General features: G+C 40.3%; 1 protein-coding gene across 1 annotated transcript in view; it reads left to right on the forward strand.

The window, feature by feature from the left end:
• Positions 1-13,161, forward strand: part of LOC112463025 (E3 ubiquitin-protein ligase MIB1) — a 353,496-nt gene that overhangs the window by 118,138 nt on the left and 222,197 nt on the right. The window lies entirely within an intron of this gene.

Raw genomic sequence — 13,161 nt, forward strand, 5'->3', positions numbered from 1 at the left:
GACGCGGGCGAGAGAATGTCAAGCCAGGTGCATAAATCGTTCCGATACATTTGATTTCTCCTTCCTCCGTTCGCATTACAGTGGAACGCGCGCGCGATAACCGATCCGGCGTGGCCCCGGTTTCGAGCAAGTTGCTGCGGAACTGGATATCGCTGGTAGAAGATTCCGAATGTCATCGAAACGGGAAAGGGTGGCTGCGCGTTGGAACCAGTCGGGATGCGACTCTGAAGAAGTCGCGAAAGAAGGCGCATAAATTCCGCGGCCTGTCTCCGGACCACGTCATTCACTGCGAATTAATTTTTTTTTGCCAATGATAATGTACGAAATAATGTACGAAACGTCATTGACATTTTCATCAATGAGGAATGTAATCCCATGATAATTGAAACATTGAAAATTTTGTGAACACTGTAATTTAAATAAGTAATTTTATAACTCGCATATTGCGACTTGAGAGATTGAACTATATCGTATAAAAATATAGTGAGTGCTCTAACCATGACATTTAGAAAGCATTCTCTGGTAGCACTATTATCCGTGTTAATTCAGTTTTGTTATAACTATGGCTTAGATCTCTTTCTACGTAGTTCTCGCTTCAATTATTATATGCTGCGTATCTCGGCATCACTGAAATGGGTTGTAAAAACAAGAGACAAATGCTTTTAGTGAAGATAAAAAGCGAAAGTGTTTGCTACAATTTCTTACAAAGCAAACACAGAGCACAAATATTAAAGTACTTGCTCTAATTGCATTGGTATATTTTCCCCGAAATATTTTCGTCGATAAGTAAAAGTGCAAACATTCGTCGAGCTTTATTCATAAATTTATTTTTCGCTGTCGCTGAAAGGACAAAATGTTGTTCATATTTCCCGACAGCGTTGATTTTAAACACAATGTCAAAACGCAGTGTTGAAACGTTGCGATTCCGTTCTCTGAAAATGCTAATTCGGAACTTTTCCGGCTGTGACTTCGCGCACCGCTTTCGGCAAAGGCGCTTCCGCGTTCTCGTGCGGAAAGGCCGCCTAGTTTCGAAGTAGAACGCAGTTATTCCGCGTTGTCCCGCGTTCGCGGCGGAGAGAGAGAGAGAGAAAGAGAGAGACGCGTGATGATTTAGTTGACAGTTTTATGGAACGGCGTGTAGTACGATGTGGCAACGAAGATAAGTAGGGCGCGAATGAAAGGGCGCTCCGGCGCCCTATCCTCGTGCAGGCAGCAAATAAAGATCACCGCCATCTCCTAGCTTGGAGAATGCCAGGACTTGATGAATTTAGCTGCCGGCGACGACGACACGGTGTTTCCGGCCCTCTTGCTTCCGGTTTCCCATGTTTAACACTCTCGTATGACACGGATAAGCGCGCGTTTCCGCTAAGATCAAGCCGAAGGTTTTACTAGTTGGCGATGTAGCTGCAGTAGGATTCTCGCGCATGTTCGTTGTTTTATACTTTTTTTTATTAACATAAGTTTGTTACTTGGTAAAGATATCAAGTCAAATTTTATCATAAAAGTAGTCCATTTATTAAGTGCGATTATTTTTTAATAATATTCTGTGATTTTTCTAGCTTACATATTAAAATTTCTTTTAGTCTTGTCTAAGGAATTAGGTATCTAGCACATTTTTTATTTCCATATTAAGAATAGCAAGTATAAAATTCTTATATACTTAAAAAATATTATACTTATACTTTAAAATATTCTTATACTTTAGAAACAAGCTACTATGTTGATATTTACTCGACCATTTGGATCTTTCTCATTTCAACGAAGATTGTTCGACCGCGAGGAGCGAGATTTTACTGGCTTTTATCTCGCAGCAATTTCTTTTCGGAAAAATTCCCTCTTTTCGAAGAAGTTCGCGGCACGAGAGGAAAGAAAAATCGATCCAAGGAGAATCCACCATCGGCGCGGCGGTGGGATTGCTAATGAAAATAAGCAGGGTCGTCAGCTAATTGCACAAGACGGGTCGGCGGTACTCGTTAAGCGGTTCCACCTTAAAAATGTCCTGTTAAACGGCACATGGCCCGGTTCACTGCTGCGGTGGTATCAACGCGGGCACCATCGCTTGGAAACACGTCAGATTTACGAGGGCAGACGAAGTTAATTATCTAGCGGTATGCCGGCAAAATAATTACCGCCACAATTACGTCGAAGGATTTTAGTTCCTTTAACCGAAATATCCAGGAATTTAATAAAATATTTGTTTCTGGTGCCCGCTGCACCATCGCACTAACTCACGATGAACGAGCCCCGATCGCCCTCGCAATAATTCCTTAATTAAATCACAATATTTTGCGAACAATTTTTATCGGAATTTACAAAACTCTATTCACGCATGAAGATCTAATCTATGTGATATTCAATTAATAGTTGGAAGTTCTGACAATTGCAAAAAAAAAACAAATTATTTAATAAAACAATATTATTTTGATAATTAAATATGGATTCTTTAGACATTTATATTTAACTCTATCGCAATTCTTAATATTACCTACTACAGTTTGCAGTATTCAACTCTCGATGAGTAGTACAGGTCTACCTATAGCGAGACATCTTTTACTACTTGAACGACTCGAATATTTTATACCTCTACTCTACTGCAATTTTCTACTGCTTTACAATGTTGGTCATAATTTTTATATTAGTATAATTCGTTATAACCCAAGAAAACCCTGTCTCCAGTATTTTTTTTTTTTTTTATAACTATACAAGATCAAACAATGAAATTTTAATGTAATAGATAATGAATTTTTAATTAGGTAATGAGATAACAAAAAATCAGTGAATAAATGAAGTCTATAGAAAATGCGCGATATAAGAAAAGAAATTCAAGGCAGAGGTTAAAAGAGACTCTGAACATCCCAGGGAAGTTAATGAAGCACGACGGTAGAATGAGAAAGCTGTATGCCGTGGATAATTAAACCGAAGGCGCTGTATCTGTCTACGTCTAACGGCCACTTGAGCGCAAATTGCAAGGACGTACGTCTGGCGTTCGCGCATCCTCCGAATAGTCGATTTGACATAACGGGCTCGTAAAACGGACGATTAAGCGAAGATTAACTTCTCGAGTCACGAAACGCGTTAGTCGCGGACAGGGGAAAACCAAAAACTATCGCTCCCTTCGTTTACTCTCGGTTTTCTCTGATCCCCTTTGCGTTTATGCCTATCGTGCTATACGAAATATCCCTACGGATAGCAATGAGATTTAAAGGATTTCATTAATAGGGTTACTCCGTTGTGTCATTATAGGGTCGTAACCGTTTCCTTTGTTAGGTCTACCTTGTATATAGAATGTTGTTTTTGCTTCCAGGTGTTTTTTCTCAAATTTTATTAGCGCATTTGATAGATTTAATATGTATTGCAAAATATACTTCTACGCAAGTAGATAAATAATAATGAAACTGATTGTACGACAAGGCAAAACGTTTTCAGTAATAGGCCCATATAGGCATTTCGTCGAGAAATAAAAAAGATTTAACATTCAAGATTAATAAATTGTATTTACTTCAAAAATTTTGTAAGGAATCGATGGAATTGAAAAAAATGAATGATTGCTCTGTTTTATAATATCCACTGTTAAGAATGATTGAAGTCAGAAGGTTTATTATAAAAGTCCAAACGATTTTTAGTAATAAGTGAAATAATAATTGTTAGACGAAAAATCCTCTCGCTATCGTTCGTCTGATCTTATCATAATGTATCCCTGATGTTGATTTAGAATTAATGAAAACGCACCTGAGAATGAAAAAAGAAAGAGATCGAAAGAGGATGCGACGCTAACTTTACGGTTTTGTAACATACGATTTGGCGTATAAAATGCCATAATTCAGAAAAATCGGGCATTTTCTCGTCTGATCGTTGCGACCAAATTTTCACGAGCGCGACGAAGGAAAAGGGCGAGGAAAGGAAAGGTGGCCGTACGTACCGAGGCAATTCGTCCCAAAATAGTTCTTTCTCCGGTCGGATCTTGTCCACGTAGAAGCACCGCAGAAGTAGACACATAAATTTCTCTATCTCCGCGCTCATTACAATTTTATCTTTGCTCCGTTTGATTTATTCCGAAAGTTTAGTAACTTTACCATTGTGTTCACGGACCGAGGAAGATTGCATTGTGCGCCGGGGTACCTAGGAGGGCAGCAAAAGGAGACCAAGTTTCGTGCACGATATGCTACCGAGTCGTAGGAATATTTCGTTGTGCCATGGTTTAGAACGTGTTTTTTTCCTCCGTCGACTCTTGGCTTGGCTTTAATTAAATTCTAAAAGGAGCCACGCACGTGGAAACTGCGAAATGCAAAACATTCCTCTTTAATGTTTAAAAATTACTAATTATGTTTGAAAAAACTGGAAGAAAAATGTATTTAAAAAAAATATTTGTTTATCGGCAGGTATAAAAAGATTAAGTCGAGAAATAATTTCATACAAGTACAAGAAACATTTATTACGCATATTTTATTTTGATATAAAATAATAATATGAAAAAATTTGAGTTAAATCAAAATAGTCAGTTTTTGACTTTTTAGTCAAAACCTGGCAAGGAAGACTTACGTATTCGCATACATTGATTCGCAAGAAATATAACCGATAGTCGTTGGTACAAGCAGTGCAAATTATCTCTCGATTTGCTGACTCTAATTACTTGCAATCACGTCGTTCGAGGTCGATACGACGCGCGACGTGTTCGGTGTATACACGTAGGCTACAGAAGATTATGTCGATTATGGCTCGTAAACGCAACCGTAGTTCGCGGACCGCGCTTAAACTGACACGTCATCTTTAACGACCCCGCAGTCGTAAAAGCGTGTCACTGTTACTTTCCATCCGGCTCCCGGAACCCGACGAAACAATCCCTGTAAATCAGCCCTCGCTGTCCGTCCGAGCCTTTCTCTCAACCGACCGGCTCATTCGAATAGCACAATACTTCGTAAAATATGAATGCGAGAAGGGATTACGGCGAACGCATCAGGAGGAAAAGGGGATTCCGAGCTTGGTCCCGGCGAAGGTCGTCGATAGATCGTTGTACTTATTAATTATTACGTCAAATTCCTAATTACTAGTCGCATGTGACTGCATCTAATTACCGAAAGTAAATCTTAAAATTTACATTCATGTCCGTGAAAGAGAAATTTTTACTACATTCCTATATTATATTTTACTATTTACTACATTACTATTGTATTTTATTTTTTTGTGTTGCAGGTAAGAGATATAATTAAACGATGATTTTGCGAAACGTCACTAACATCACATGCGGTAAGTTTTTTCTGATAATCAGCATCCGCCGATTATCTTAAATGAATTTCTGATATACGGTTTTCTTCCTCTACTTGTGAATCTCTCCCTATTCACATCACATACCCCCGGTTCACGTCGGTCGTTACTCTCGATCCTTCCCTGGAATCGTATGCATGTGCACGTCTACGAGCGACAAATCTAGGACACCATCTGTTGTTAGCGCGAGAGAAGTGGAGAGAAGGACGTCCGTGGCAGTGCCGCTGACATAATTATGATTAATTATAATACCCTACGCGCTGAATGCCAGACTACGGCGACACGCCGCCGCCAAGTCGTACGTGCGCTCTAATGTAGTCAACCGATAAGATATTCTCCATCGAGATGACTGTGTCACGGAAATCGCATTAGAAACGTAGCGGTGCACAATTGAGGTGCGATTTTATACGGCTGCGATGCTACATCCCTTTTTAGAGATGGTAATTATACTTCTTATTTTTCAATTGAAACGCTTATTTTGGACGGCACATTTACCGAAATGAAAAATTTCACGAAAAGCTCAAAAAGGCTAGGCCGAAAAAAGATGCTGAGATATATACTGCAAGAAATAAGTAGGTCGCATTGATTTGAACGAAACACCGTAGCGCAGTAAAAATAATTTTTATAGGATGTATTTTTTAATATTGATAACGGCAGCACCGCGCGCGGAATGAATGATTTTGACCATGCCGATATCGAAAATACATGTGATCTACTCTCTATTTGCGTATCGTTATTGCGCATCACCAAAACCCGCGACCATTATCGTATACTCTATGAACCACAATTTATTAGCACGGCCTGCCCCAAGCTCGTATACATTCCTACGCTATTTAAATCCATACGTACATTTATAACTCGTATATTCACAGAGCGCTTATTAATTGAATAATAACGACTAGATATTTTCGCGATATCTCTTGCGCGCATATTATCCGGGACCGTATTTCAATGGCGTTATCGCGCATTTCGAATTAATTTTTGCTCACGTACTTTCATTTCAAGAGATGTACTACGAGTTTCACGTATTGATTTCTAAATCCGTCTTAGAATACAGTTTTACCTTTGCGTGTGTTGCAACTGGTGGTACCAGCATATTTAAACCTTTGATTAGAACGGGTCGCCAATTTACTGTTTCGAACTTCAATACGATTATCAACTGTTAATACCCGAGTTAAGTGGCTTTGGAATCTAAGTGCGTGGAAACTCAGTCTCGCCGCCCTCTCTGCATGCTAATCTCTATTGATTAATTTCATCGATCAATTACAGACTTACGAGAAATAATCTGCCGTATCGACTTTTAGCAAAATTTCGTCATTTACCTTTGTATTTAAATAATCTTATTAGTGGGTCAGTCAAATTTGATTATCAGTACTATATTTTATGTTTATAAAGTGATACAAGAATCGTACTAAATAATTAAATGTTAAATTTTTATGTTAGAATCTCAAAAATGCATCATTTTTTTAAACTGAAATTCTATGAAACTAATAGAAAAATTTATTAAATAAATATTAAATTTGATAAAATATTAAACAAGTTTTTATTATGCATGGTGAAATAAAATTGTGAAATAAAATGTAAATAAAGTATAACAATAAACATATAAACAAACGTATAAACAAGCAAAAATCGCGTATGTTTTTTTTTATAATAATTTCAAAAATTTGTGTTTTTTAATATTCAATGATTCACGCATTTTGTTTGTTACAATATAAGGAATAAAAGTTTAATTGCGCATTCAGAGAAACTACAGGCATTTATGAGACCTAGCCTAAACGCCTCAAGATTTTGCGAATAAGTGAGCTTTAAAGCGTCGCTTCATCCCTAATTACAAGACAAAGGAGCAAATGCTATAGATTAGCTCATTAGCAGAACGCTTGTCTCGTAATACAATTAATTCATCCCAAGGCAACGCCTCTCGCATGTATCTCACCCCGCGCCATAGCTCGTCTTTCGAGGAGAGTAGACGATAGCGAAAGAGATCGATAAAGCGGACTCAAGGCAATTAAAATCGATCATTGTACCGACGTGTCTATTTCAGAACCGGGAGAACGTTGCACAATCTCGTGTTTTTATGGTACTGAATAATAACAAATTTTCTCGGTTGGATAACAGCCATCCGCGCGTCCGGCAGAGCTTGATTAATTAATCATGGACGAGTTGGCGCGCGAGCCCAACTATCTTCGAGTTATTACTCCTCATGTTCGATAATAAGAGTCTGATATTGCAGAGTGATTTATAGCTCGCACATTTGCTTGGTAAGAATCGTGGCTTTTAAAATTCAAATGACAATGAGACGGCGCGCGGGCGAACGTCGTCGTGTTCGGCAGCGAATGAAGCCAAGCGGCAACCGTTGTATTCCGCAGGTATCACGCCGCATTGTTACGCGAATAGTAGCAACGTTCCGCAATTAGTCAGCGGTTGATGTACTCGTTTGCTTTAGTATTATTGCGCCCCGTACAATATCCGCCGCTCTCCTTTCGCCTGGCGCCGCACATCTCTCCCGATATTGCATTACTCCGCGCTTTCGAAACGCAACTTACCTCCCTCGCGGAGCTACTCCGCCGGATTACGAATCAACAAATTTCATCGAGTGTACCCGCCGCGGTAGCGTAATCCACTGTGCCGCGCAGAAACCGGCTGATGCCCGGCTGCCTTTTGATGTGCCACGGCAAAAGCCATCCTAAGTGGATCTTTGTTACATTCTACCGCGTCTCACTGTCGACGTCCCCTGGAGCACTCTGGCATTTCGCCTTTGGCATCGATATTTGTACACTTGTAACTCTTTGAAGATATATGAAATATAATCGGGTGAAAAATAAATCTCAACTCTGTTTTCGAAATCTAAGATAAAGGGGTTGTTTTAATTATTATTAAAATTAATTATTGTCTCGTAAATATTGATGTTTGGATGAACGAATAACTTTGAAGTGTTAGCAACGAATATTTCCAATATGAATATTTCAACTGTAATCTCAAGAATAAATAGACGGAAATGTAAAGAAAAATCAACGATCACGCGCGCGTGAGTTTTAGTAACGAGCTATTTCGATGCTGGCGCTGGACGTAATCGAAAGAGAATTCAAAGGGAATCGAGTCGATCAATTGAACGACAACTCCGTGAGAGGCTTAATTACCTGACGTTAGCGAAAATCTCAATTTAACTGTTATTTTTCCGGCTTGTCGTTTATCTTGCCGCGGTTCTTCCGGCGAGCTGGGCCCTTAATATTCCCGGGCGTGTAGAGGCGAAGGAACGTTTACGGCGCCATAGGTATTCCGGGATGCTTTTTTAAGTCCGAACATTAAAAACATCGTTAGCTCGTTCCGTGAGGAGGGTCGGCTGAAGAGTGTGGAGAGAGAGAGAGGGGCCGGTTGGGAATGTAATTAAGTGCGGTCCAAGATTTACTGCCGCTGCCTCGTAGACCCGTAGCCGCCGAAGAGAGCGGCGTAGTCCCAGCAGCGGCAGACTCTCTCTCGAGTGTCCTTTTAAACGTTAGGTTATGAATTTAGCAAAGCACGCGCGATGATAGAAATTATTCGCCAAACTCGCCCTCTCTTCTCATGTCCCCGTCCGAATTTTCATTTTCTCCGGCGGAAATTTATCGGCGTGAAGACTCGTACATACGTAGAGCGGGGAGAGATGATGGAGGCGATTTCCGAGGTCTAACGATGTCTATCAAGAACACGCGTTTAGAATAACGCGTTTTACATTAACTGGGAGAACTTAAGTTTGTAATAAGAAATTTTTGTTGTCGGCAACACAAAATTTAATTTGAATAATAATAAAAAATGATTATAACGTTAATGCATTATATCTAGCATCGTTATTTAGTTGCGATAATTTGTTCGATTTTAAAATAAATTTTTCTAGTCTACTATATGGATGATACCGTGACATACGAGTATTAAAGCGATCTTTTCCCAACATGTAGTACGTGCAGTTGTTTTCACGCTTGACGCTCAGCATAGGTAAAATCTATCATCCACTTTACTATTCCGGTCGACCGGCCAACTAATCCGGTGCCCAAAACATCTGGGACCATCCGACTAAGAGGGCTCACTGTGAAACCTCACGAACTTTCGCTCCCTAATCATTATTCACCGTCAAGGCTTAGGTCAGCAAGCCGAAATTTATCAAACATCCTTTGACTACGATTTATCATTTGATGCACGATCTTGATACAGTTAACTGTAGACAGTTAAGAACATATTTATGTCTCGTACATCGTGTCTTTATGATTAAATATAGACGGTTCATCTTTTCACGTGTAACTTAATTAACTCGGAGAGAAACGGAAGAGAGAACGAATCGACACTGACGTTATATTTAATGGGTATCCAGCAGCAAGTAGCGATATTTGCTTCTCGATGTGAAACGAATATCTACTACGGGCGTCAAGTTTATCGCGAGGTGCTACGCTCACCGACGTCTCGAAAGTTGTAACAGCCACCGTCGCTTTTCCGGGAGCAGCGGGGAACTTAGCGGCGTCCTGAGCCGGCCATAAATCGTGAAAGAAATTCCGAAAGTGTCGCCGTTACGCGGTACTCGTCGTGTTTCCTACCGTCCGCGAGAGCATCGTGGGCCCCGCCGTTTTTCGCATCGCCAGGGAAATCGGTCTCGCGCGGTAAATACTGGAGGATCGTCCGGGAACGATAATAGCTTAGCGTTGCCGCGTATGGCTAACGCGTCGTCATAACCGTTATCCAGTTATTGCTCGCTGCTCTCTTTTCACGGCCCAGGTAGCCGCCCGCGCGTTTCCCGAACGCGCGAATCCTGCATGGTGTTACTTGTTTCCTTCTTTTTCTTACTCCTTTCGCGAGGGTCGGGAAAGCGGTCGTAGGTAAATTTGCATGAGACGCCACGGAATCGCTCGGCACGGAATTAACTCTCGTTTTAAGAGCGTCATAATGGCGCGTAGTGTCCCGTGGATGCGTTCTCGCGCGGCTTCTGCGATGGTGGTTTAACGGCGACAGTAATTATCGAGTAAACGAAGCTATCACGCGCGTTCCTCGAAGTGGCGTAATTAGATTTTTATCGGCGCTTCAAGCGGTATATTCGTGTGCGGAATGTTTAAGGAGGAATTAATTTAGCGGCAATTCAGAGCTTGTAAAAACGTGTTCGGGATATTCTGCTCGTAACTCAATAAACGCAATTTACACGATAGAAGAGAGAAAGAGAGAGAGAGAGAGAAAAGTTATCTCAGTAGAGCTATTTGTGACACGGCGAATCTTGGATAATTATAAAATCGAAGAAGAAAACTAATTAAATCGAGAAAGATAAACTTAATAGAAGAGGCGAGAAAGGTTTCTATCGTTTGAAATTAAAATTATATCGGATAAAAATTTCTATTATCAGCGCACGAACCACTTAAAGGATTAACTATAACTGCCTGGTGTAGCTTCCGTTCGTTTGTACTTAATTCTCGGCGCCTTATGCATTTTATCGCTGCTCGGAGGTTACTCTTAAATTTCACGACTTCGGCCTGTACGTGTCTTAAATTAAATGAATAATCAAGGTGAGGTCGAGAGAACAAGCGAACAGTACTCGCGATGCATCTGCGACTGCGGCGGCGGCCGATATGCAGTTTCGCGCATCCGCGCCGCCACATATCACGCAACTTCGCTCACTACTCACCGGCGAGAGCGGCTTTGGGGCCTCTCTGTCGCCGGAAACGCCGTGGTACCCCACCGTCGTCGTTAGAACTTGGATAAGAAAATATTCGGAAGAGATTCTTCCCGCTGCTGTACACGACAGCTAGGGAGATGTGAAAACGACGTTTGCTCTTTCAGATTGTTAGAAAGGATTTTCTCCATTTATTATTCTTTTATTGGTAATACAAATTTGTCATACTATTTTTTATTTAGTTACTTTTATCATAAAAAAAGCAATTGTGTCAGTTTAATAGATGCAAAAACCTGCAGTAATAAGTAAATATTAGACTATTTGGTCATGCAGCCGTGTCGCTAATATCATTTTCGCAATATTTAAAATTTAATAAATTTTGTTTTATAATTACGATTAATTTAACTTGATCAAATAAATTATGATTTATGTTTGGCAAAAAGAAAATATTGCTGTACGTAATGGAGATATAGACGCCGCTTTCACATCAAAAATTGGATTGGTTGAGGTCGCTTCGATCTCGGAAAATCTAGCGCGGCTGAATACGTTATTAATGGTATCCTTAATTCGTACAAATTGGATTAATGTACAGGAGTTCGTTTCGGTTTATGTGTTAGCTAGTCTTCGCATGTAGGAAATAAAGGGAAATAAAAGAGATCTATACATTCGGGACCCGTATGTACATGCGCATGTTGGTCCATGTGTGTAAATGTGTATCTAGAGAGAATGAAGGAGAGGGGGGGGGATAGAGGGGTTAAAGGGGAAGAGAGCAAAACCATCGGAAAATGGACCAGTTGAGCAGAACGAGAAGGAACGACGTGGTTCGTTAACGCTTTCATTGGAGAGCGATTCTTCACAAAGCCAATATAACGGGGCTCCGAGTTCTCATTTACTGCCTCACGTATAGATAACGCGATGACTACGTTTATCCGCTGTAGGCTCCCGCAGGCCATATGGATTCGCTTAAATCGTCAATGAATCGTTTATTGCTGATATATGGCTGACATTTTGATAAAGCTTTTTGAGTTTTGAATCGCAAAATATCGCTAGATGATTCACTTCATACTTAATGCACGATACTTCGTCTACTTGCTTATATTGGACAAAGATGTCCGTTAAATTCTTAAATGTACGAAATCTTATGTTTGCGAAATAAAATTACGCGACGAGACCGGCGGAACGGCGCAACAATAGAAGTTCCAAGAAAAATGAAATGGATGAGGTGAAGTAAGTGATAAAGAACTAAAATAATATCGCCATCGTCATGTTGTTATATTTTTAATGGAGAGATCATGGGATGAAATATACGTCGTCGTATTTCAGTAAGAAATTTCTACGGCAAATTACATCTACGGGCCTTTGTGTGAGCCATTAATAACGACTACGCGAAATATAGCGAGCGCGGTGAAACATGATTCGCATTCGGATGAACCTTCGTGTAATAACGGCACGTTAAACTCGGAACAGATAAAGCCGGCGCTAAAGTTGGCGGTGTTCTTCGTTAGAGGATCTCGGGGGGGGGGGGGGGGGACGAGGATAGCGGCGGGTTAAAAACTTTTTACGGCCGTTGTAGATCCACTTTCTGTGATTTTACGTGACGTTTTTGCCCGGACGACTTTCAAAGTCGAACTCACCGCGAGATATTACCACGTATTTTCCATCACGAGCGGTCGAGGTGCGGAGTGTGGCACGTGATTGCGACGATCTTACTTCGATTGATCAATCAGGATGCCCATTCAGTCGGCAGCGTTCTTTCCACAATTATCTTGATAGCTTACGGCTTACAGCGTCTCGAATCTTTTCGATTTTAAGAAAAACTTTGCTTAGTTACGAACAAATTATAGAAAATATGTAACCGACAAACTATTGCAAGATATTCAGTAAATAGTCCATTTTACTAATAAACCAAAGGAGATAGATTTCATCATGTTTGAATGATCGGTTTGCTAAAAGATGATCGCTAATCGGTGCCTATTTTTTATCCAATTGGTGCGCTTATTTTATAGAAATGTAAAGATACAGTTTTAATAATATTTTATTAGCAAATAACTTGTGGAAGAAAGCGAGCCATAAAGCGTTTCAACGTCAACAATCCCATTATTGCGGTTCTGTTTTTATATAAGAGTTATTTTTTTTACTGTCAACGTTGCGACATCATATTGTTTTATCATCTCCTGTTTTTTAGCATCCGCGGTCTGCAAAGGGTAGCGATGTTATGCTTTCACGCGACTGCGTATAGGCTTTAAACAAACAAAAAAGAAAATTGAATGTTG

This window comes from Temnothorax curvispinosus, unplaced genomic scaffold (assembly GCF_003070985.1).
Source record: "Temnothorax curvispinosus isolate PA1 unplaced genomic scaffold, ASM307098v1 QBEX01012990.1, whole genome shotgun sequence".
Classification (NCBI taxonomy): domain Eukaryota; kingdom Metazoa; phylum Arthropoda; class Insecta; order Hymenoptera; family Formicidae; genus Temnothorax; species Temnothorax curvispinosus.